This window comes from Citrus clementina, unplaced genomic scaffold, assembly GCF_000493195.1.
Source record: "Citrus clementina cultivar Clemenules unplaced genomic scaffold, Citrus_clementina_v1.0 scaffold_4, whole genome shotgun sequence".
Classification (NCBI taxonomy): domain Eukaryota; kingdom Viridiplantae; phylum Streptophyta; class Magnoliopsida; order Sapindales; family Rutaceae; genus Citrus; species Citrus x clementina.
In genome coordinates, this window is record NW_006262274.1 from 9821742 (window position 1) to 9845896 (window position 24155).

Below are 24155 nucleotides of genomic sequence, written 5' to 3' on the forward strand. Positions count from 1 at the left end.
TTTAAAATTATTTTAAATATTAACATTGTCAATATCACTAGTCTACTAGATAGTTTAAATTATTTGTATTATACTTTTTGTACTCATTAAACATTTTAAGCTATTTTTTATTTACTATATTTCAATGAGGTCCCTAAATGATGTAGTAAAAAACTTATGGCATCAATAATGTTTCAACTGTGTACCATTAGATTTAATTAACGGTAAACAATATTTGTATTAAAGAACCCTCCTTTAATTAACCCTCCTTTAAATTTATAATGTGATAACTTTTTTGAATATAAATGTTTCAAAATATATCATCTAATAGTTATCTAACAAAAATCAAATAAATAAGTTGTAATTATAAAACTTATATATGGTGTAACACTAATAAATGACACAACTAAGTACGTATATTTCAGTGAATGTCATAAATTGCATCAATAAGCTCATGGATGAAATTGTTTGTAATCTAAAATTACTAGATCACCCATGTTTTAATAAAAGTTACATTGCATATTAAAATACCCGCTATATACTACTATAGACCATTATATAATTGATCAACAATTATAGATTATTTTTAACACCCATTTAGTACATGATAATTTCATTGCAGGTTAGAACACTATCATCTGATTATTTTTTTCCTAATATACCTCCTTTTCTTTTCATTTTTCTCAAATAAAAATAATTTATTTTTTCCAATTTTTTAAAAGAAAAGGAAAATAAGAAGAGTTTTAATTTTTTTTCTAAATGGAATTGATGAGTGGTACAAAGGACAAGTGCTGTAATCAATGGAGTTTTGGTGAAGAGTAGCCTTCAAATATCATAATTGACGAAGGAAATTATACCCCTAAAATTAGGTTTACGGGATTTTGAACACCTGCACTCACACAGTGTAAAAGCAAGTGTTCGCCAATTAGGCCAAAGAACTATTTACTTTAATTAAGGAGAAAGAAAAATGTTAAATAAACTAAATATTGTAAGATGGTTTCATGGGGTGAGGAAGGAACTTTCTAGATGTCATAACTTGGGCTATAGGTACCCATTTTGGCCATATAATATAATTTCAAAGTTTGCGATGAGATGAACCAAATCTAAGGCCATGTTTATGCCATTCTGCCACATGATCGTGCCAAAATTCTATTTCTTTCCTTTCTATTTTATAATATTAAGTTATTTTTTTGTTTCACTAGTTAATTTCAAGAGTTTTATCTCTTTTTTTTAAATATCAAATTTAGATGCCATTTTTTTTGTTTTTCTTATTTGCAATAGGAGAATTTTACTATAAAATGTGCCTGTTTTGATAAATTTACAATATTTATGGTTAGTATAAATCCGGCCCAACCGTTTTGGGGATATACTATACCATTACGAATCTTGCGACAAGACAAACCAACCCACATTGTCTAGCTAGAAATTTAGTTTCTTTCCTAGTCATTTTACAATTTTAAGTTATTTTCCTATTTTTCTTGTTACTTTTAAGATTTTTATCTTTTTTTTTCTCGATTTTAGATTTGGGCGCCACTTGTTTTGTTTTCCTTATTTAGATTAAGAGAATTATATTATAAACTAATATGTCAGATTTGCCTACTTTGGTAAATTTCCAATAATTAGGGTTAGTGATAATTTTATGAAATGAGACTTATCATGACATTTCTAGACTTAAACTAATATTACTTACAGAGTGAATGATTTGTTTTTATTGCATTTTTAGTTACATTTTTGCATGAGTATCTATTTAAGTTTAATTTTAATAAATTGATTGTGTTTTAGATCACTTTGTGCTCTGAATATGAGTATAATTATAGATGACCAAAAAGCTCAAACTTTATTTATGGGATGCATCAGCAGACTTGCATAAATAACAACAAACTTGTCTGCAGATGAACTAAAAGAAGTCTAAATCAGAGAAAATGTTGTAGCAATTGTTGTAGCAATCCAGAAGCAAATTACAAGCAAGACTACTTGCGTGTTAATTGACAAAGTAGCGACAGGCGACACAAAATGATATGCGATCCAAGGTTTCCAAAAAAGAGACACATGGTCACATGCTTTTGGTTGTCCTAATTCCAAGATATAAAAAGCGTACATGTGAAAGAAACAAGGTGGCCGTCACACAAAGAAAAAACAGAGAGAAAAAGAAAAAGAAGAGAACAAGAGAGAGTTGAGGGTTGCAGCAAGAGATTTTTGAGAAAAAGAAAGAGAGGTCGCAAAAACCTAAGAGATGGACGTCTTATATTAGCATAACTCAATTCCTTATCTTTATTTGCTTGTTTTCATCTCTCTATGAGAATGTATCTGATGGCAAAAACGAGTATTATTACTGTTTTATCGCTATCATGAACTAAACTTTGATGTAGTTGGGTGAAAGCAAGGTTAATGATTATTTGACTTATATATGTGTGTTGCTGCTGCATCATTTTGTCTTAACTTTACTTATTGCAAATCTCTATTTCAGTTGACCACCCATTTAATGGATACTAGCTAAGGAGAAGCCTAAAAATGATCTGACTGAGTGGAACAAATTAAGACAATACATGGTTTTAGTTTGAGTTTCCCAAGTTGAGTTAATCTCGATTTGAATATGGTCATACTTAATCTAAGATTAGTGAAGAACCAGACATAGAGATTTACCTTGTAGAGTAATTGAATTTTAGAACATATAATACTATGTCTAATGTTAGCACAGCAATTGGTCACTGTTACGTTGCATATAGATATAAGATATCCAACATGCGACAACTGAGGATGCATGAGGGATTCTGTCCAGTGCTTTAACATGTGTTATAGCAACAATACTGTAATTGAAAAACAATCAATAGATTGAATTGAATGAGTTTAAGCACTCAACTATTTCTTTTATATTGAGTATATCTTTGTGTTTACCATGAGATTTTTTCCTTATTGCATTCTGTTTATTTTATTTTTAATTTTGTTAGGTCATTAATTTCATTCATGATTTTATTTTAATTAGATTGAATTTGTACTGTTAAGATTGTTGTAGCAAGTACTATAATATTAATCCTTATAGAGACAATCTGGATACTCATTATTATATCACTTGTTGTGTACACTTACACATTGACACCTATAGCAATACATATCAATAAATTTTTGACATTGTTTCCAAGAATTGAATGCTTATTGTGATTTGTGAAGTCAATTTTAGTCGGTGCCAATTTTAGTTTTTTTTTATAATTTGTTTACTGTGTTGACAGAAGTGCTCTAGCAACCCTTGTATGCGTAGGTACAAATCTGTTGAATTCTAGTTTGATTTAGAAATTTAAAGAACTGCAAGGAGATTGAGAAAAGATCATAGAAATTTAAGATATGTTGCAGACATAGATGATTTGTAAGATATAAGGAACTTGAAACCTCGATGAGAAATAGAACCCGTCAATGCACATGGAGGTAAAGAAGGTTAAAATGGACAAAATATTTATGGGCAACTAGAGAACAATAATATTATCTACATGGCAGATGATAGAGATAGAGCCATTAGAGATTATGCCTTGTTGGCCCCTCAAGCCATAAATCCTGGAATAGTTAGACCTAAATTGCAAGTTGCTAATTTTGAGCGTAAACTAGTGATGTTTATATACTTCAAACAATGTGGCAATTCAATCGACTGCCATCAGAAGATCCTCGCCTTCACTTTAAACTATTTCTGGAAGTAAGTGATGCTTTCAAGATTGCTAGAGTATCGCAGAAAGCATTAAGATTCATACTCTTCCCATTTTCTCTAAGGGATCGAACAAGAGTATGGTTGAACTCTCTACCGCCTGATTTCATTATTATATGGAATGACTTGGCGGACAAATTTTTAATAAAGTACTTCCCACCTGGCATGAATGCAAAATTGAGAAATGAGATCACAAATTTTTCCATCAACTTGAAGATGAAAGTTTGTATGATGCATGAGAAAGATTCATGGAGTTACTCAAGAGATGTCCTCATAATGATATTCCTTATTATATACAGTTAGAAACTTTCTACAATAGTCTCAACCCAAGTACTTAGATTGATAATGGATGCTTCGGTAAATGGGACCTTGTTATTTAAGTCTTATAATGAGGCTTATGAAATTTTGGAAAGAATAGCTAATAGCAACCATCATTGGGCAGGAGTCCACAATGTAGATGCCTTGACAGTATTATCAACTCAAGTAACCTCATTATCAAATATAGTGAAGACTATAATTACTACTTCAGCAACTTTAACCAAATTACTGAGGTATCTTGTGTTTATTACAGAGAGGGCATTTATTCGACAATGGTCTTGGAAATCCTGCTTCAGTCAACTATGTGGGCATCTACAATAGACAGAACTACAATAATCCTTATTCAAACACTTAAAACATTGGATAGAGACATCACCAAAACTTCTCATAGAGCAATCATAATCAACATACTGTCGTACCCAGTGGACAAAACATGCCTGCTCAACCACCTAGATTTCACCAGTAAAATCAGGGGATGGAGAATGGAGCGGTTGTCCAAAGCCAAGTTGTATCCTTAAGAAACTTAAAAAATCAGATTGGACAGCTTACCACAGCACTAAGCAACAAACCTCAGGGCATTTTACCTAGCAATACAGAGGATCCAAGAAGAAAAGGAAAAGAACATTGCAAAGTGATTAATTTAAGATTTAGAAAAGATGTTCATATTCCAATTAGTATACTAAAAAGAAGAGTTAACCCATTGTAACCCAAGAAGAAACTCAAGTTAAAACGGAGCCACAACCTCCTACTTTCCAGCACATTAGTGTAAATAGCCAAGCTACAACATCGGTAAAAAATGATGCTCCAGCATGTGTTGGTGAGGATGCTACAACACCACCCACATTAGTCCAAAACATGGCAAAAGAGAAGCAATCTGTACAACCTGCTATAGCACAACAGTTTAGACACCCGCCATATTTTTCTCACAGAATCTAGAAACAAAAACAAGATAATTAATTCAATAAATTCTTAGAAGTGTTCAAGCAGCTACATATCAATATTCCTTTTGTGGAAACCTTAAAACAAATGCCAAATTATGTGAAGTTCTTGAAGGATATTTTGGCAAGGAAAAGAATGCTTAGAGAGTTTGAAACAGTTGCTTTAATACAAGAATGCAGCTATATGCTTCATAACGAGATACCTCAGAAGTTGAAGGATTCAGGAAGCTTTACAATCCCATGCTCTATATGAACTAAATACAATGACAAGGCGTTTTATGATTTGGAAGTTAGCATCAATCCCATACCTCTATTAGTGTTCAAGCAATTGGGAGTTGGAGAAGTTAAATTAACAACAATGACTTTACAACCTGTTGACATATCTCATGCCTATTCAGAAGGCTAGAGAAATCTAGCTGAACCACGTTAAGATTCTTTTGTTCTCTGATTCATTTACTTCTGTTTTGATTCTTAATTCCAATCAGTTAATTATCTAGTTCATAGGTTCATCTTAGTCGCAGCTTTTCAGTCATCAATCTTGCAGCATCTTGATTAGTTGGTTGGTGATCTTGGGGAAGAATCTAAGGTTGCTTAGTCTGTTCATAGCTCCTTAGTCTCTACATTCCCTTTTGTATATAGAAGTATTATTCCAAGTAAAATAAGGAGAACGTTCAACGGATCCTTTAATGCTTTAATTTCGGAGACTAGGGATTTGGAATTTTAATTGCTCGTGTCCTTCTTTTTTTCTTTTATATTTCAAATTAATTGTACAACTCAAGTCATTTGGCAGCAGATTTACTTGCAACCAGCAAAAGAATCATTCCAGTGTTTTGGAGTGACGAAGATAGGCCAACATTTATCCATCAAAACTGTACTAATTAATAATATGTACTAATTGGTGATCAGCCTAACAAATAACTTGTATGACAACTTACAGCTTCAACTGACAAGATAATAAAATTAATGATTCTATTTGTAGCTAAAATCTATGCACAATAAGAGATATTAATGATAGGACTTTCAAAAATAAAAATTCTAATTCATAATAATAATAAGGAACTTCAAATAAAACATAAATTAATAAAATAGTCTGTCACTGCAAATAATTTGAAAAAACTCCGAGCTTCAGAGTTTTCTTTGTCATTTATTAATTATTTCTTCGTCAAATTAAACCAGCGAGCTTCTTCAAAGACCCAACTTGTTCAATAGACGAGGAAAATTGCTTGAATTCCATGAATTTTGACAGAGATAAGAAACCTAAGAGGAGGGACGATTAATAATTAGAAAAAGAATAATGTAAACTTTTATATATGTATACATAGATGTATAATTGATACTAAGCGATTAAAAAAATTTACCCGGTAATATGTATATATATATACATATACACGCACACATATATACATATATACAAATTATAAGGAGATTTTGAATGAACCTTGCAATAGAGTGAACAGAAATAATTATTCCCTTGCAGCCTATCTGAACAGCCGTTGCATTTATTGGAGGTGGATTCTCTAAAATATGCTTCTGGCCTTTGGTTTATATGTAGCACTTTTTCACCATCTTGTTGGCAAGAAAGTGGGCAGATATAAATGTGGTTTCATCAGTCATACGCTCATGTGTGGATACCGAACTTGAGCTAAGATCAAAATTGTATGCCATAGTCCAATTCGGATTTTGCAAAATTCGGATGTTTGTACATGAGCATTATTATGTAGTTCAGAATAGTACTTCGTTGGCAAATACCAGAATTTTTGAAGAAAATATTCAATGAAGAAGAAATAAATAAGATTACAATCAATAAACTCGTCAGCGTCAACCAACCGTACAACGCTCTTTCGGCCAGATGTGCGGATCTGAAATATTAAAGATTTACAAAACAAATGCATAAGTAAATAAATCATGCAGATGGTTTTAAAAATTTCATGATGTAATAAATTTAATTCAATTAATATTTATTTATTCATGTGAACCTTTAAGAGGTGATGAGTACTTTCGGGATCTGTGTGTGTGTGTGTGTAACGTACTCACAACAATAAAAACTCTTTTCATTAGGTGTATCAAATATGGGGACTTTAGAAAAAATAATAATAATAGTAATAGTAATAGTAATAATGTTGTAATACAATAAATGATAAATTAATAACCTTAATTAAATAATAAAATTCTCTGATCCCAACTTGTGCCTATTTGAAAAATTACTAATTTAGATAAAAGCATAAGATAATAACTTTTTATTCTAAAGCAACAAAAAGAAATACATAGATAATTCATGATTCAGACCAATGCTTCGTATTCTCTTCATTAATTCTTTTGGTTAATCTATTTGTGTTTCATAGTCATAAACTTGTAATTTTTTTTCTAGCCCCAAGGGCTTCATTGTTATGTAGTTTTTACATAATTTTATTTGATTGGTTACCCAAGTTTAAATCTTGAGAAGATATAAAAATCATCATTTTACCCATCTAAAATCGAAACTTATATACATAGATAAATTAAAAGAAAAAACTTGTTCAGTGCTAAAATGAGTTTTCCCCATATAACTTTTCCATGGAGGGATTTACCTTAATGACAATGTGAAAACATAAGAATTTGATTGATAAGAGAAACAAAGCTTCTCAATAATGAATGTTTTATTGAAAAAGTTTGAATTAATAAAATTAGGGTTTTGCGCCCCTAACATAGTAGCCCTAAACATCACAAATTTACGAAAATAGACAAATATAAAATATTATTTTATATTAATATTCTTCTATTCTAAATAAGAAAAATAAATAAATGGAACCCAAATTTGATTTCTAAAAAAATAAAATCCAAAAAAAGAGAAATAGGAAATATCTTAAAACTAAAAAAAGACCAAGAAAAAATAGAATTTTTAGCTTGAGCACGGACCAAAAGGGTGCAATCTATTTTGGGCTTTGTTTGTCTAGTCACAAACTTCGAAACAGTATATTATATGCCCAAAACAAACACTTGTAACTCACGTTATGACCTCTAGAATGTACCCTACTCATCTCATGCAACCATCTTACATCGTTTTGCCAACCAAGTACCCATACTTTGGATCATCGTCTTCAGTTTCTAAGACAAAGTTGTACACTTAACTTGAATGGTTTAATTTTATGATGCTAATTAGGGTGGGTGCTTTGATCAAACTCGATAAAGTACAAACACAAACCAAAAATGTGCAATCTATTTTGGGTTTTGTTTGTTTAGTCACAAATTTTGAAACAATATATTATATGCCCAAATCGAACATCGGTAGCCTAAGTTATGACCTCCGGAAGGTACCTTATTCATCTCACGCAACCATCCTAACTCACTTAGCCAACCAAGTAGACATACTTTGGACCATGGTCTTCGGTTTCTAAGTTCAAGTTGTACACTTAACTTGAATGGTTTAATTTTGTGATGCTGATTGGGGCCCCTTTTTTTTTATCAGACTTGATGAAGTACTACGGGATTTTGTATCTTTCTCAATGCAAATCGTATCTCATGGTGTTCTAAGAAGCGGCCCACTGTACGAAGTGTTGATCACTTGCTTTCACAACAGTTGAGCTCACATGGCTAACCTTCCTATTCTTCGTGTTTTGTGATAATATAAGTGCGTTACACACATATGACAGTAAATCCAGTCTTGCATGCGCGATCTAAACATAATGAGATGGACTATCATTTTCGTATAAGGTTAGCCATGTTGATATTTTGATAAGAGATTTAAGGAACTCCTACCGCATTCAAGATGCACTGTTTTGGATTTCCTCAATGAAGATTCATATAACCTCTTTGTTTGCTTTTCTTTTTGTTTTCTTTATATCCTTGTGGGTCTTTTGATGGAATAACTCTCACCACTTATTCATCTTTTTATTTTTGAATTTAACAAAGCTTAGGGTTTACAGGATCCAATTTTTAGTAATTAAGTCAAACCACATAATTGACCAAAGATTGATAACTCAAATAAATACTCATTACTAATAATAATAAGTTCTGAAAACCCAATAAAAAAAAAAGCGCGCTTCACTAGAAATTTAAATGTCTAATGAAGAGAAAAAAAAACAATTGAAGAATTTGATGACGCGTGCAGTGCAAGCTATGGCAGATTCACTCTGTTCAAAAGCCATTTGGCGTTGCGATAATTGGATGGAACTGACATGATATGAACCTATAATTAAAGACAGATAAATATTAGAGTTAGAATAAAATAATTTAACTAAAATGAAATTAATTACTTAATTAACTAACCTTGCAATCGATTGAACAAAAAGGAATTATGATGTTCAAGCGTTGCATCGCAGCCGTCACGTTCACAATTATTGCCTCCATAACTTGTCTGTGGCCTTTGCTTAATAAATAACACTTGGGCACCGTTATGGACGCGTGGCTAAAGAGTAACATAGATTTAGAACGCATAAATGTATAAAGCGAGGAAAGTGAGAAAAAAAGTAATATATATATATTCTCAGCTCCAGTCCTGTTTTACTTTTGCTGCTTCTCTGAGAAAGAACTCTAAAGCAAACAAACTAACACACACACACACACTCTCACACACAACAATAAAAACAAAAAAAACTAACTTCAAATGCACGAAGATTGATTGCAGAAGGTGAAGAAACAAATTAACACACACAAAAGAAACAAACTAACACAACCTTTCAGTTCTAGTCTTCCTTTAATTATACATCCCTAATATTTCATATTTGCTTGCACTGTATGCTTGCCCATATAATGTCTCCGCGGCACTTCCCAAATCAGTGAAGTCACACCACTTAATCAAAATTAACAATATAACATCTTCTCCAAATTCAAACAATGGGCTATGTGGCAAAGAAAATCAAACAATTTCTTAATTGTGATGACCAATTACTAACCAAAAATGGCAACATAATGAAAATCAAAGCTCATGAGGAAGACCCAATCAATTTCTAGTGCAGATCGAATCAAGTTCTTCTCACAAACAAACAGCTTTCTCCCCGAAAGCATGTATTCTAGAATCAAATACAGAAACTAAGCATTTACCTTGCAGATAGTTCGCTGAAAGGACCAAAATCTTTAATAGGGAGAGTCCAGATACAGTAGCGATGAATCTCAGTTTCTAGGATTTAGTTCGCAATCCAAACAATTGCTTCAATGACAATTTGAACGCTGGTAGTTTGAACAAGGGTAAGGAACGGTCCGCCGGCTGGTGTTTGGGTAATGTATGTAGTGGCTAATTGATTAAGAGTGATGATGAGTATCTAGGCTAGGGTTGAGTGGTGTGAGTGAGAGTGATGATGTCGATCAGTAGAGAGTATTGGGAGACTTGGAAAATTTATGTTTTTGTTAACACACTTTCTTAAACGCAGCGTTTCGTTCGTTTATTTTTTTTAAATCAATTATCTAAACGCCGCGTTTGGATTATAAAAAATTAAAATATTACTTTTAAATTTGGTCAAACACGGTCAATATTAAAATTCTATCACAATGTTTGTGACTGAATTTATTTCCATCACATGCATATCATAAACTATTGATAGATAAATATTCTATCACAAGTAGGGATAGCAAAATAACCCGGACCCGGACGAATCCAGATAATCTGGATCGGGTTGAACCGGTACCAAAGTTTAGAAAAATTTAGTTCCGGAATGAATTTTAATAACCCGGATAGATTCGGGTCCGGATCCAGGTTTGGGGTAACCCATAAATTCGGAACCCGGACCCGAATATCTTTTTTATATTATTTTTAATTAAATTTATTAGTTAATATAAATACAAACTTAAAAAAGAAAACCATAATTCTATCAGCTCTCACTCACAGTCACAGACACAGACACAAACACATTGAAGTTGTGCCGCCTGCCGCAGGCAAAGTGCCAAAGTCAAACAACCATCGGCTGGGCTGGGTTCGCCACCGTGACAAGGTCGGGTTCGCCACCGTCACAAGCTTGGGTTCCCCACCGTCGCAATTCGTTTGGTTCACCACCGTCGAAGGCTTGCAACTCGTCAGCTCCTTTATTGCTTGGAAATGAGTATGAAGATCCTATTTCAGCATGCACTTTGCAAAGTTGAGAGCTGATTAATTATGAGCTTTATGGGCTTTCTTAGAAAGAATTAACATGGCGTGTTTGGGTTAAAATGGCTAAGAATTCTTTCATAGTTTTGAGTTTGATTTGCTTTATTCCAACAATCTTTTTTAATGTAAGAGATGGACAAAAGGAATCAGGTAAAGCATTTCCAAGAATGTAACTTAAGATATAATATTGATGGAAGAGTTGGGAGTTTGATGAGTGAGATTTATTATTTGTTTATGTTTCTTCTTTTTGATATCATTGAAAGTTATGCTTAGTTATATATGCTCTTTCAGCGGTGTGATTAGAAATTTAGAATTCATTTGGATTTTAATTTTATTTTTACATAACAAATTCTTAGAGGTCTAATGGTTATTTTGTGTGTTCTAAGGCCCCGGTCTATTGTGCACACTACTACAAAATTGGTCTTTAATGACGGTTTTAAAAGACATAAGATGACGGTTTTAAAACCGTCATCTTAGGCAGCGACATTAAAGGGGGTATATTTTTTATGACGGTTCAAAAACCGTCATTAAATGACCACTTATAATGACGGTTATTTTAAAAAACCGTCATTATATGCCATGGATACATAATATTTAATGACGGTTTTTTCCTAACAACCGTCATTAAATGTGTATTTATAATGACGGTTATTTTACTAAACAGTCATTATTTGTTATTTATACTAGATATTTAATGACCGTTTTTAGGAAAGAACCGTCATTAAAAATAAACATTTAATAACGGTTTTTAGGAAAAACCGTCATTACATGTACTTTTTAATGACGGTTTTTAAGAAAAAACCGTCATTAAAAATGAACATTTAATGTCGGTTTTTTCCTAAAAACCGTCATTAAATGTTTATTTTTAAAATTTTTTTATGATGATTTTTTTAAATACTTGTCATTAAATTACTATTTTTACATGACGGTTTTATATAAAACAGTCATCTTATATCATGTTTTGCTACTTTTTATGACTATTTATCAATTTATAACGATGGCTTTTATAGAACCGTCATATTTGATGTTATCTAAAAAAAAAATTATTACAAGCATGCTTTAATTGTAATTTTCTATTTAACAAATATATTTTTACAATTACGTTTTTACAAACTATATCATATACAAAATATTGCTTTACAAAAATCTTAGATGTATAATCCTTCATACATCCTCAACAAAATGTAATACATTGAAATTCTTACAAATACTCTTCCAATATAACAAAATCAACTACTAACTAAGAAAATTCTCATGCTCTTTTGTAGAGAACTTTGACAATCCTTCATCTTCAACAAAATACTAGCTCTTCCACATGTAATCTAGCTACCACATCTAAATTCTCATCAAGTCTTCATATGTAATATTTTCAAAAAAATTATGCAGCTGCAAGGGACCTACAACATTATTTACAAAGAAAGAAAAAATAAATATATCAAGCTCATTTATTACAAGTTGTAGTTTAATCATGATAAGTTGTAGTATCTAGTACTATTAGAGACTGACCTTGAATTATCAATCAATTAATTTTCATATGTAGCAACAAGTTGCCATGTATACCTAGCCCACTCGCATCTCACCTCGTCAATCTCCCTTTGAGTGTAGCTTTGTATCTTAACAAACTATAAAGTGAAAAATATATAAATTTTTTTGTGGGGAAAATAAATAAATATTTGATAACAAATTGCCAATACCTTTTCTGGAATAGAGACATTAGTATTAGCCACAATATCCCACATATATTTCATCACATAATATCCACAATGCTCAACATATTTGGGTTGACGAGGACACTACAAAAGAGAAAGTAATAGATTTAAGTTACACAATGATCAAATTCATGCAATAATAAATTATAAATCTCATATACAAAATATTATGAATTTGAATTTAAGACTAATGTTCCTTACTTTCATTGGTTTCCATATGCAATGCTTCCGATTAATTTTTCCATGTGCCGTGCTAAACATTCTCAATGAACTTAATTTCAAAAATTACAAAGCATATATTAAAAAATAATATAAAGAAAATACAAGCTAAAAAGTACAATTTTTTAACATACCTATTAATAAGCTCTTTCAAGTTTTGACGCGGATCATGACCAATTGAATCAAAAAAATAACATTGGCCTTCATATGAATCAATAACAGTCAACATCCAATGTGCTCTGCGTGCAATATACTTATCATTGTAAAATTCCAAATATCATAACAATCTTATTCACTTTGAATGTATAACTTACGATTCATTATATGGAAAAATGATAAGTTGCGTTGGATCGATCGATTCCATTATATCTCCAAGCTTTTTGGCCTTTTCCTCACTGTCATGGGCACTCCCATTTGCAAAAAATTCTGGATCAACAAACTTGAACCTTTTTTCCAAATTGCATCTCTTTATATTCTCAAATAGCAGCCTGTGCAAGACATAATACAGAAATAATATACACTCTTACATCTATACATAGCAATATTAGAAATTTGGAATAACACATCACCTCATATACAATTTTATGACACTAACTGATATTTGTTCCATTCTACAAAATTGTAGAATATCATCCCTACCAAGAAACATCATTTCAGTTGTAGAAGCAAACATATTTGGATCAAAATTGATTATAATGGATCCGGAGGGGTGCATCACATTCTTAGCAAATGAAAAAAGACTTTTCACAATTGGAGGCATACTCGAACTTGCTACATCTTGAGAAACAAACTTTGATACCTAATATTAAAAAAAAATCAATTAAACACAAAATAATAATCTACTTATTTGAATATATGGCATAATGAAATAATTTACCTCGTTGTTACTTGTAATAACAAATTGTTTAGGCCAAGCCACGATAGATCCAATAGCATGGCTTACAAGTATAAGTTCATCACGAACCGGTCGAGGTAAGATAGCATTTTTTTGGAATGCAACATCAATAGACACACGTACATCAGTAGATGCAAGTGGTATGCCATGCACGGTTGCATTTGGTTCATTATCCATAAACACCGTTCCTTGAGCCACTATGTTAAGGTCATCGCCTAATGCCAACTTACAAAAAGTCCCCTGTAATAAAAGGTAATAAACCAACAAATAAATTATTGAATAACTTAATCTTTCATAAAACAGCTGCAAAAAATAGACAACATTGTAGTAAAATAAAGTTATGTTAATATAACTATTGTTACTTATACGTTGTCACAAAAAGTAAGGATTTTGCTTTTGTTTTGCACGCAAAATAACATAACGTTTAGTACAAAACAGCAGCCAAAATAGCAATAGAATGGTGTTGTTTTTTACTGCTCTTTTGTAAAAAGCAACATTACTCAAAGTATAAAACAACAACAAAAATAACAGTAAAATAAAGGTATATTTTTTGTTGTTTTGAAAAAAAACAGCAGCATGATTTTTACTACAAGAAACCAGTAAAATAAAGTTGCTTTTGTTGTTGTTTTACAGCAAAACGACATGATTTTTACTACAAAATGGTAGTAAGAACAACAATAAAATAAACAACTATTTTTGCTACTCCAGACCAACAGTAAGAGCAGTAGTAATATAAAGCTATTTTTGCTGCTGTTTTACAAAAAGTAGCTTGATTTTCACTACGAAATAACAACAAAATAGCAGTAACATAAAGATATCTTCCACTGATGTTTCGCAGAAAAACAACATTATTTTTCTCTTGACAAAACAGCTGCAGAAATGACAATAAAATAAACTATTTTTACTATTGTATCTCCTGTAAAGTTTACTGTAAAAATATTAAAAAATAATAAACAGTAAAATGTACCTTTGATAACCTTGCAATTGGTGTGGATTGGTCCTTTGCGACAGGCCTACTCTGATCTTGTCTTTCGCCTAGATCTGAACAACTATCTCGGTCAGATTGTAGTCGATTTGGTGGAAATTGAGAATCATTGAATTCCTTCATGAATTCCTTTCTAAATTCTATCATTCTCTGCATGACAATCTTATCCACTTTCTCTTCGACAATATTCTCTATATCAATTGCTATAGATTTACGTTTCGCCCTTCCAAACTATGATGTTATCGTCACTCCATCACCAATAGCTTGTACTCGACCTGGATGTTCTGGTTTCTCCAAAGCCATAGTGAGAATATCCTCACCCGGTTGAAATGAAATTTCTCCATCAGCAACTTGTTTCTTTAAATCAGTCTACAAAGACAAAAAATTCAGGGGGATAAGATTATATTTACCATAATCTTATGAGTCAAATACTATGTAAAAAATATAAACTTACTATTTTCTCAGCCTTTTCTTTAACATCCTCACTTCTAAATTCACCATTCTTTGTTTTTCGAGCTTCAACCCATAAGTCTTCTCGTGGTACGGGAGCATAAACACCAGTTGCTCGTTGCTACAATAAATTATGTTGTTAGTTAGTTCACTTAATGCAACAAAGTTGGAATAAGAAATAAGGAAAGTAAGAATATTTAAAAAGTAAATTACAATTCGTTCTTCTAAGCCAACATATCCTCCTCTAGAAAGACCATGATTTAGAGTGACTTTGTTACGCCGTTCTGTCTGAGATTCACTAAGATTCTGCATTATCAAGTTAACCAAAAAACATCATACATTAAGAACAAAAGTTATGATACAATAAAGTAGTTATATGAAAATATGACACATAATAGTATTTCATAACCTTAAACTCTACTGATTTCTTGGACTCAACAAATTGGTTCCAATCTTCTTGAGGAATTGAACCCCATTCTTGGCCGGTTGGGGGATGTCTCAAGAGTTCAGGTTCATCTATATGCTCTTTTACATATGCTGTGAGCTTATACTTAAATGTCTTCCAAGTCTTGTTAAATTTCAGCATAATGAATCTTTTTCTATCTTCCCCAACATCAAATTTTGCCTTCATGAAAATGATCATAATTAATAAATTAGAAATTTAATTATTAAATTAGTAATTTCTGAATTATTTATGAAAAAAATTATAAATGTTAGCATATGTACCGTAACACATGCCCATAACTTGTTTTTAACTTCTATTGGTACTTTTTTCCAAGTTGTATACATAATCGGAACCAAAGATCGAGACCAAACCCCAACCATACTACTCAATTTTGGTCGCATCTTACCTATTGGTTGTCCTTTGTAGTTAAAGTTAACATGGAACTTCTTCCCATTGCTTGTACCCTTTACAATTTTAGGCATCATGGTTGGACCTCTTTTCTTCCTCTCATTCGTTCCTAAAGCATGCGCATCATCATCTTGAGGAATATTTGAAGAATCCATTTAAGCCTGTAACTTAAACATGATTAGTAAACCATAAAAGAAATAATCAAGAAAATGATTTCACAAAAAAATAATATGAACAAAATATCATAAAGTTTTCTTTATAACTAAGTGCTCACAATCATATTTAAAATAGGCTAAATTAGGCTCTTCTTTTCTATCAAATGAGAGGCAATCTGCTACTCAAAGCTTGTTGGTTCATAAAATGGTCATATAAGCCATCTTCATCGACATCATCCTTTGCAATATTTATAGAAGGCTCTAAAACAATTGACCATCTAGGATCAAGTTGGTCTTCAACATAGAACACATGTTTTGCTTGCGATGCTAGAATGAATGGATCATTTTTATGCCCTGTTCTTTGAAGATCAACTAGAGTAAACCCAAACTTATCTACTTTGATACCATTGCTACTTTTAACCCAATCACATCGAAACACTGGAATTCTAAATTGATGGTAGTCCAGCTCCCATATCTCTTCAATAATGCCATAGAAAGTCATATCCGAATAGACTGGATTATTAGCTTTAGCACTTGAGATTTGTAAAGCCTTGGCCATTAAAGTGACCCCACTATTTTGAACAACTCGTGCATCATCCAATTCCTTTGTGTAAAATCAGCAATCATTTATGACATATCCAGAATACTTTATTACTTCTAAACGAGGCCCTTGTGCTATCCACCTCAGTGATTCGGAAATGCCGTGACTTGAACTATTCAATTGTTGTTCAACCTTGGTGCAATAAAAGAACATATACTATCAAAATTAACCAAACAAAGAAAAAACAAACATAATGGAAATCTTAATTCATTAATCAATAAGTAATTACCTTAAGGCGCAACTAGCCAATAAATGTTTTACTATGCTCATCGTGCAACAATTTTTCTCTTTTAGACTTTATGGGGTGTAACTCCTTCAAATATTCAAAGTGCTCACTAATATAATAGTTTAGACATATTACTTCATTTTAGAAGAATAAAATAAAATAAATGATAGTAATTGAAAACATAATACAAAACACTTACTCGATATAAGGTTGAACATCATTTGTGTTTGCTAGAACATAAAGATGTGCTTGCTGCCATTGGTGAAAAGGCACAGTCTCAAGTTTACCTCTTAAAAGAGGATAGCCCATATCTGAATAGTCATATGTAGCATTTTTTCTAGATGGAAGTCCAACTGCATCTACACCAGATAAATACTCTGAGCAAAACTCAACAGCTTCTTCAGCAATGTATGCTTCAGCTATACAACCCTCTGGTCTATTACGGTTCCTGACATACCCCTTTAACTTTTTCATGTCTCTTTTGAATGGGTACATCCATCGTAAATAAACCGGCCCACAAAGTTTAACTTCTCGAACAAGATGTACCATCAAATGAACCATGACATCAAAAAAGGCTGGAAGAAAATACATCTCAAGCGAGCATACCGTTTCGACTACATCAGCTTGTAGTTGATCAAGTGCAGCCACATTTACAACCTTACTGCACAATGAATTGAAAAAAAAACACACTCTCATTATAACTTTTTTAACCTGATCTGGTAGCAATGCCTTTATAGCCACGGGCAATAACTGTTGCATCAGAACATGACAATCATGAGACTTCATACCATACAACTTTAGATCTTGCATTGACACACGATTTCTTATATTTGAAGAGTAACCATCAGGGGCCTTTATCTCAGATAATGTTTTACAAAATCTAATTTTCTCTTATTTACTTAATGAAAAAGATGCTGCAGGTAACTTAGTTCTCCCATTTTCAGTTATAGGCTCCAATTCAGTCCGCATATTCAATGGTTTAAGATCCATACGAGCTGCAAGTCCATCTTTTGTTTTTCCTTCTATCCCAAGCAATGTACCGACAATACTCTCACATACATTCTTCTCAATATGCATAACATCAAGCACATGTCGAACATAAAGATACTTCCAGTATTCAAGGTCAAAAAATATAGACTTTTTCTTCCAATAACTTTGTGAAACTGGACATTTTCCATTTTGCTTTCCCCATGTAACATTCAACCTATCCATTTTTGCTAGAACTTCCTCTCCATTTAATGGTTCGGGTGCTATTTTATATTTGGGAAGACCATTAAATTCTTTTACCATATCACGATACGGGTGTGATCGTGATAAAAATCTTCTATGCCTCATGAAAGAAATCTTTTTACTATGCTGTAATCGAATAGAACGTGTTTTTTCTCCACATATCAGACAAGCTTTATAGCCCTTTACAGTACAACCAGCTAAGTTTCCATAAGCCGAAAAATCACTAATTGTCCATAAAAGAATAGCTTTTAAGTTGAAAGATTGTTGTCGGTATGCATCATAAACATCAACTCCCACCTCCCATAACAATCTCAGATCATCGATCAATGGTGCTAAGTACACATCAATATCATTGCCGGGTTGCTTAGGACCCGATATCAACAAGGTTAACATCATAAACTTTCTTTTCACGCATAGCCACGGTGGAAGATTATAAGTCACTAGTATAACTGGCCAACAACTATACCTGCTACTTAAGGAACTATGTGGATTAATCCCATCCGCAGAAAGAGCAAGTCTCAGGTTTCTTGGTTCAGATGCAAAAGCAGGCCATGTGTAGTCTATGAGCTTCCATGATGGAGTATCGGCTGGATGACGTAGATAACCATCAACTTGACTTTGTTCTGCATGCCACGTTAAATTTTTAGATGTTTCCTTGATGCTGAACATTCTTGTAAACCTAGGAATTGGTGGAAAATACCATAAAACTTTTGCAGGCACACCCGATTTTAGCTTTTCCGAGTTCTTTATTACCTTCCACCTAGACAATCCACAAGTAGGGCAAGAAGTCAAAACTTTGTAATCCTTCCAATACAGTATACAGTCATTTGGGCAGGCATGAATCTTCTCATATTCCATTCCCAATGCATTCAATGTTTTTTTTGCCTCATACATAGATGTCGGGATTTCATTTTGGTCTGGAAGCATCTCTCCTAGTAATTTAAGTAGCTCAGAGAAACTTTTATCTGACCATCCGCTCTTCACTTTCAAGTTGTATAGTTTTACTAAAGCCGATAACTTTTTAAAGTTGTTGCAGCCTGGATATAGTGGTTTTTCAGCATCCTCAAGCAATTTTGGGAATGCATCAGGATTACTTTCAAAATTATCATGTGCCCCTTGAACTAGCTCAATAGTATTATCAACATGATCATAATCAACTTCTCTTATAAGCTGTGCATTTCTACTAGTAGAAGGCCCTCTAACAAGTTCTTCCCCATGTAGAAACCAATTTGTATAACTTTGATCGATTCCAAAGATAATCAAGTGAGTTTCTATCTCTGAAAGATTCTGGTATTTCACATTCCCACACTTCAAGCAAGGCCAACGCATATGATTTGGATTTGTTGTGTGACGAACGGCAAAATTCAAAAAGCTTTTAACACCGACTCTATATTCTTTGGATCTTCTATCCAATGAAATCAAAGACTTATCCATTGTAAACTCAACAACAATAAATTGAAGCTTGAAGTTTTAATTACTACCTCGTAACCAAATGTGCTTTGATGTTCCAATGAGAAAACTGAACCTATTTATTTCCAAAAAATAAAAGGGAATTAGTTTGGACATAAGAGCAAACAAGAAAATAAGTAAACAAAAGAAAAAAGAAAAGGTAGCACTGTAATTATTTTGGTGCTGTATAGCTACTGTAATTGTGTTAAAACAGCACCTGTAACTTTCAAGTGCTGTTTTTAATTAACATCAAACACATCATGACAGCACCTACAAATTTATTTAAGTGCTGTCCAACTAATAAAAACACCACTTGAAAGTTTTAGGTGCTTATTTTAACAGCAAACAGCAGTAGGACAGCACCCAAAGTAATTTAGGTGTTGTTTAACTGATAAAACCAGTAACTGAAAGTTCCATTGCAGTTTTTACAACAAACAGCAGCTTGAATGCACCTAAAAAACTTTTCAAGTGCTGTTTTTAGCCTTAAACAGCTGCATGACAGCACCCGAAAAATTTGTGAGTGTTGTCTAGCTAATAAAAACAGCAACTGAAATTTTCAGGTGCTGTTTTTGACAGCAAACAACAAATTACAGCACCTAGAATATTTTATAAGTGCTACGTAGCTGCTAAAAATGCGTTAAAAGCAACTGGACAGCAGCATGACAGAACCTAAAAATTTTTTGGTGCTATCCAGCTGATAAAAACAGCATTTGGAACTTCCAAGTGTTGTTTTTAACAGCAAATACCAACAAGACAACACCCAAAAAAATATTTAGGTGCTGTCCAGCTGATAAAAACAGCATTTAGAACTTCCAGATGCTGTTTTTAACAGCAAATACCAGCAAGACAGCACCCAGAAAAATATTTAGGTGTTGTCCAGCTGATAAAAACAGCATTTGGAACTTTCAGGTGCTGTTTTTAACAGTAAATACCAGCAAGACAGCACCCAGAAAAATTTTTAGGTGCTGTCAGCTGATAAAAACAGCATTTTGAACTTTCAGGTGCTGTTTTTAACAGCAAATACCAACAAGACAGCACCCAGAAAAATATTTAGGTGCTGTCCAGATGATAAAAACAGCATTTGGAACTTTCAGATGCTGTTTTTAACAACAAATACCAGCAAGACAGCACCCAAAAAATTTTTTAGGTGCTGTCCATCTGATAAAAACAGCATTTTGAACTTCCAGGTGCTGTTTTTAACAGCAAATACCAGCAAGACAGCACCCAGAAAAATTTTTAGGTGCCGTCATGCTGCTGTAATTGTGTTAAAATAGCACCTAAAACTTTTCAATACTGTTTTTTACAACAAATAGCAGCATGACACACTGAGAAAATTTTATGGATGCTGTCCAGTTGCTAAAATCAATGCTTGGATTTTCCATGTGCTATTTTTAACAGCATATAGCAGCATGACAACCGCAGAATAATTTCCCAATTATTGTTTTCTTTATAAATCAGTGGCAATCACAGCTTCTAAAAACTTCAGTATAAGAAAAGAATAATTAAATCCTCTCAATTGAGTTTGGGAGGAAGGAATACTTTTATTACATCAAAACAAAGTTAAAAAACAACAAAAAAGATTGATGTTATGGCCCTTTTAAGGTTTTCTACCTATTATTGCCAGTCATAGAACTAAATACTTAACGAAACAGAGTTTTTTGAATTAAACATGAATTTCATAAAATCCACACCATAGAATTACATGGCAACGAAAAAGTGTTAAAACAAACTATAAGAACTGAAACAAACCTTGCAGATGATTGAACTCAATACTGATATCAAGCACACCAAAAATCTCTGAGAGAAGTAGCCATGTTTAGAGTCATCCAATGCTAGGTTACAAAACCATAAAACCTGCCCAGTCCAATTAATGAGATTTATAAGTAATAAAATGAAAATACAGAGAGAGATAGAGAGCAAGAATGATTTGGCTCATAAATAAGAAATTTCAAATTCCTTCCAGTAATCTGACCTAGGTAGTGAACTGAGGATGGATTGGAGCATTAAAAATGGGATTCAACCCGGTGGCTGCTGAGACGGCACAATAATCCCAAGGTTGCGATGGTTAGGAAGTGGGCAACAATTAATCTTGGCTATTCTGGAGAGAAATGAGCGAGTGAAGGAATTTGGGTATTTGGGTATTTGGGAGAGATATTTTGAAGTGATGAAATAAAATGCCAAGTCTAGAAATCGGCTTTGCTTTTTTTTTTTTGTATTATTCATGACCGTTTATAAAATAAACGGTCATGAATGAAGATTAATAATTTCCTCTTTAACCACGGTTCCTAAAATAACCAACATTAATACTGGGATTATATTTTAGTGGATATATAATGACAGTTAAGTTTAAAAACCGTCATTGTAAGTATGTATTTTTAATGATGGTTTTTATAACAAACCGTCATTAAAAATAATATTAACATTTAATGACGGTTTTCAAATAAAACCGTCATTGTAACTATAAAATATTTTTAATGACGGTTTTTACAACGAACCGTCATTAAAACTAACATTATATTTTAATTTTACATTTAATGACGGTTTTCGAATAAAACCGTCATTGTAAGTATAAAATATTTTTAATGACGGTTTTTATAAATAACAGTCATTAAAAATTTTAATTTTACATTTAATGACGGTTTTAGATAAAACCGTCATTGTCAGTACTAATATTTTTAATGACGGTTTTTATAACGAACCGTCATTAAAAATTTTAATTTTACATTTAATGACGGTTTTCGAATAAAACCGTCATTGTCAGTACTAATATTTTTAATGACGGTTTTTATAATGAACCATCATTAAAATTAATATTATATTTTAATTTTATATTTAATGACGGTTTTTAAAAAAAACCGTCATTATAAGTATTAAATATTATGACGGTTTACATAATAATGGTCATAAAAAAGTTTTAATGACGGTTATTTTTAAGAACCGTCATAACTTATGGGTCATTAATTTAAATTTTTGTAGTAGTGGCAGCTGTCTTAGGTTAGAATTGTTGAAATTGATTTATTGATCCGAGTTCAAAACCCAGAATCTGGGAACCCAAATTTTTCCAAGTTGAACCCGGACCGGACCCGGATGGAAAAAAACCAAGTTTTAATCCGGGTCCGAGAGAAAGAAAATAGCATCCAGGTCCGGAATCGGGAAGGCTAAACTCGGACCCAGACCCGGATTTTGCCATCCCTAATCACAAGTACATTATTAATAGTTTGATAGATCAAAATTCTATCATGACTCCATCATAGTTACATGATGAAATGATTTTTGTCATAAAGTCGTTGTCATTTATTGCCACTTTTCTTATAGTGCAAATTTCCTTAGCACCTAAGGAAATTCTCTACCAAAACTCACTTCAAAATCTCACAATTTTTGGATACACAAACAAATGAGAAATTGCCTTCAATTTATAGGGAAAAATCGGGTGTACTATTGCACCAACCCCAACAAAAATTAGGTGCCTACTTTAGCAATTTGTTTTCAAATTTGCCTCTCCAATGTTGAATGCATTCATGTGTATGCATGTTGGTCAATTAATGCATTAGTTAAATTTGAATGCATGTATTTGAATACTAATTTTTAATTTTTCAATAATTCTCCATCTCGACGAAGATTTTGTCCAAATCTAAGTTGACTATCAACAACCCGTCCTCAAGTCTCTGTCTTCTCTGACTGCTTTCAAATTTGTAAGATGTTGATCAAGTTTAGACAATGCTCAAACTTGATCGTTGTCTCCACCTTGGTCAATATATCTACGGGATTCTCCGCAGTCCTGATTTTCTGAAGAAAAATCTTCCCCCTCATCAACAATTTCCCGCATAAAGTGCAATCGTACATCAATATACTTTGTACGTGCATGATAAACTTAGTTCTTTGTTAAGTGAATAGCACTTTGACTGACACAATACACATTAATCTGCTCCTGTACGAATCCCAAGTTTTCAAGCAAGCCTTGAAACCAAATAGTTTCTTTAACAGCCTCTGTAATTGCAATGTACTTGGCTTCGGTGGTCATTAGTGCGACTATAGACTGTAGTGTAGACTTCCAATTGATTGGCCCTCTAGCAAAAGTAAATATATATCTAGTGGTTGACCTTCGTTTGTCCAAATCACTAGCATAATCAAAATCGACATACCCGATCACACATTGACTAAGTGTATCGTCTATCTCAAACAGTAAACCAACTTCATGGTCTTCTGAATGTACCGTAGAATCCATTTCATAGCTTGCCAATGTCCTTTACCAGGATTATGTATATACCTTCTCACTATACCAATTGTATGTGAAATGTCAGGCCTTATACACACCATTGCATACATCAAGCTACCCACTGCATTTGAGTATAGAACTTGTAACATGTATTCTCGTTCTGCGTCTGTTGAAGGATATAGTTGT

General features: G+C 32.6%; 1 long non-coding RNA gene and 1 other non-coding gene across 3 annotated transcripts; both read right to left on the reverse strand.

Moving 5' to 3' along the window:
* Nucleotides 1-3844: 3844 nt before the first annotated feature.
* On the reverse strand, nt 3845-3953 carry LOC112099432. The gene has a single exon (XR_002906234.1). It is a non-coding gene; the product is annotated as a small nucleolar RNA R71 (small nucleolar RNA).
* An 8789-nt stretch (nt 3954-12742) lies between these two features.
* On the reverse strand, nt 12743-21794 carry LOC18043662. 2 transcript variants are annotated; one of them, XR_002906074.1, is made up of 5 exons: nt 21726-21794; nt 21503-21607; nt 13224-13397; nt 13044-13148; nt 12743-12774 (listed from the first exon to the last, which is right to left on the reverse strand). It is a non-coding gene; the product is annotated as an uncharacterized LOC18043662 (long non-coding RNA). The 2 variants fall into 2 exon arrangements; XR_002906075.1 differs by lacking the exon at nt 12743-12774 and adding an exon at nt 12933-12961.
* Between the last annotated feature and the right edge of the window lie 2361 nt (nt 21795-24155).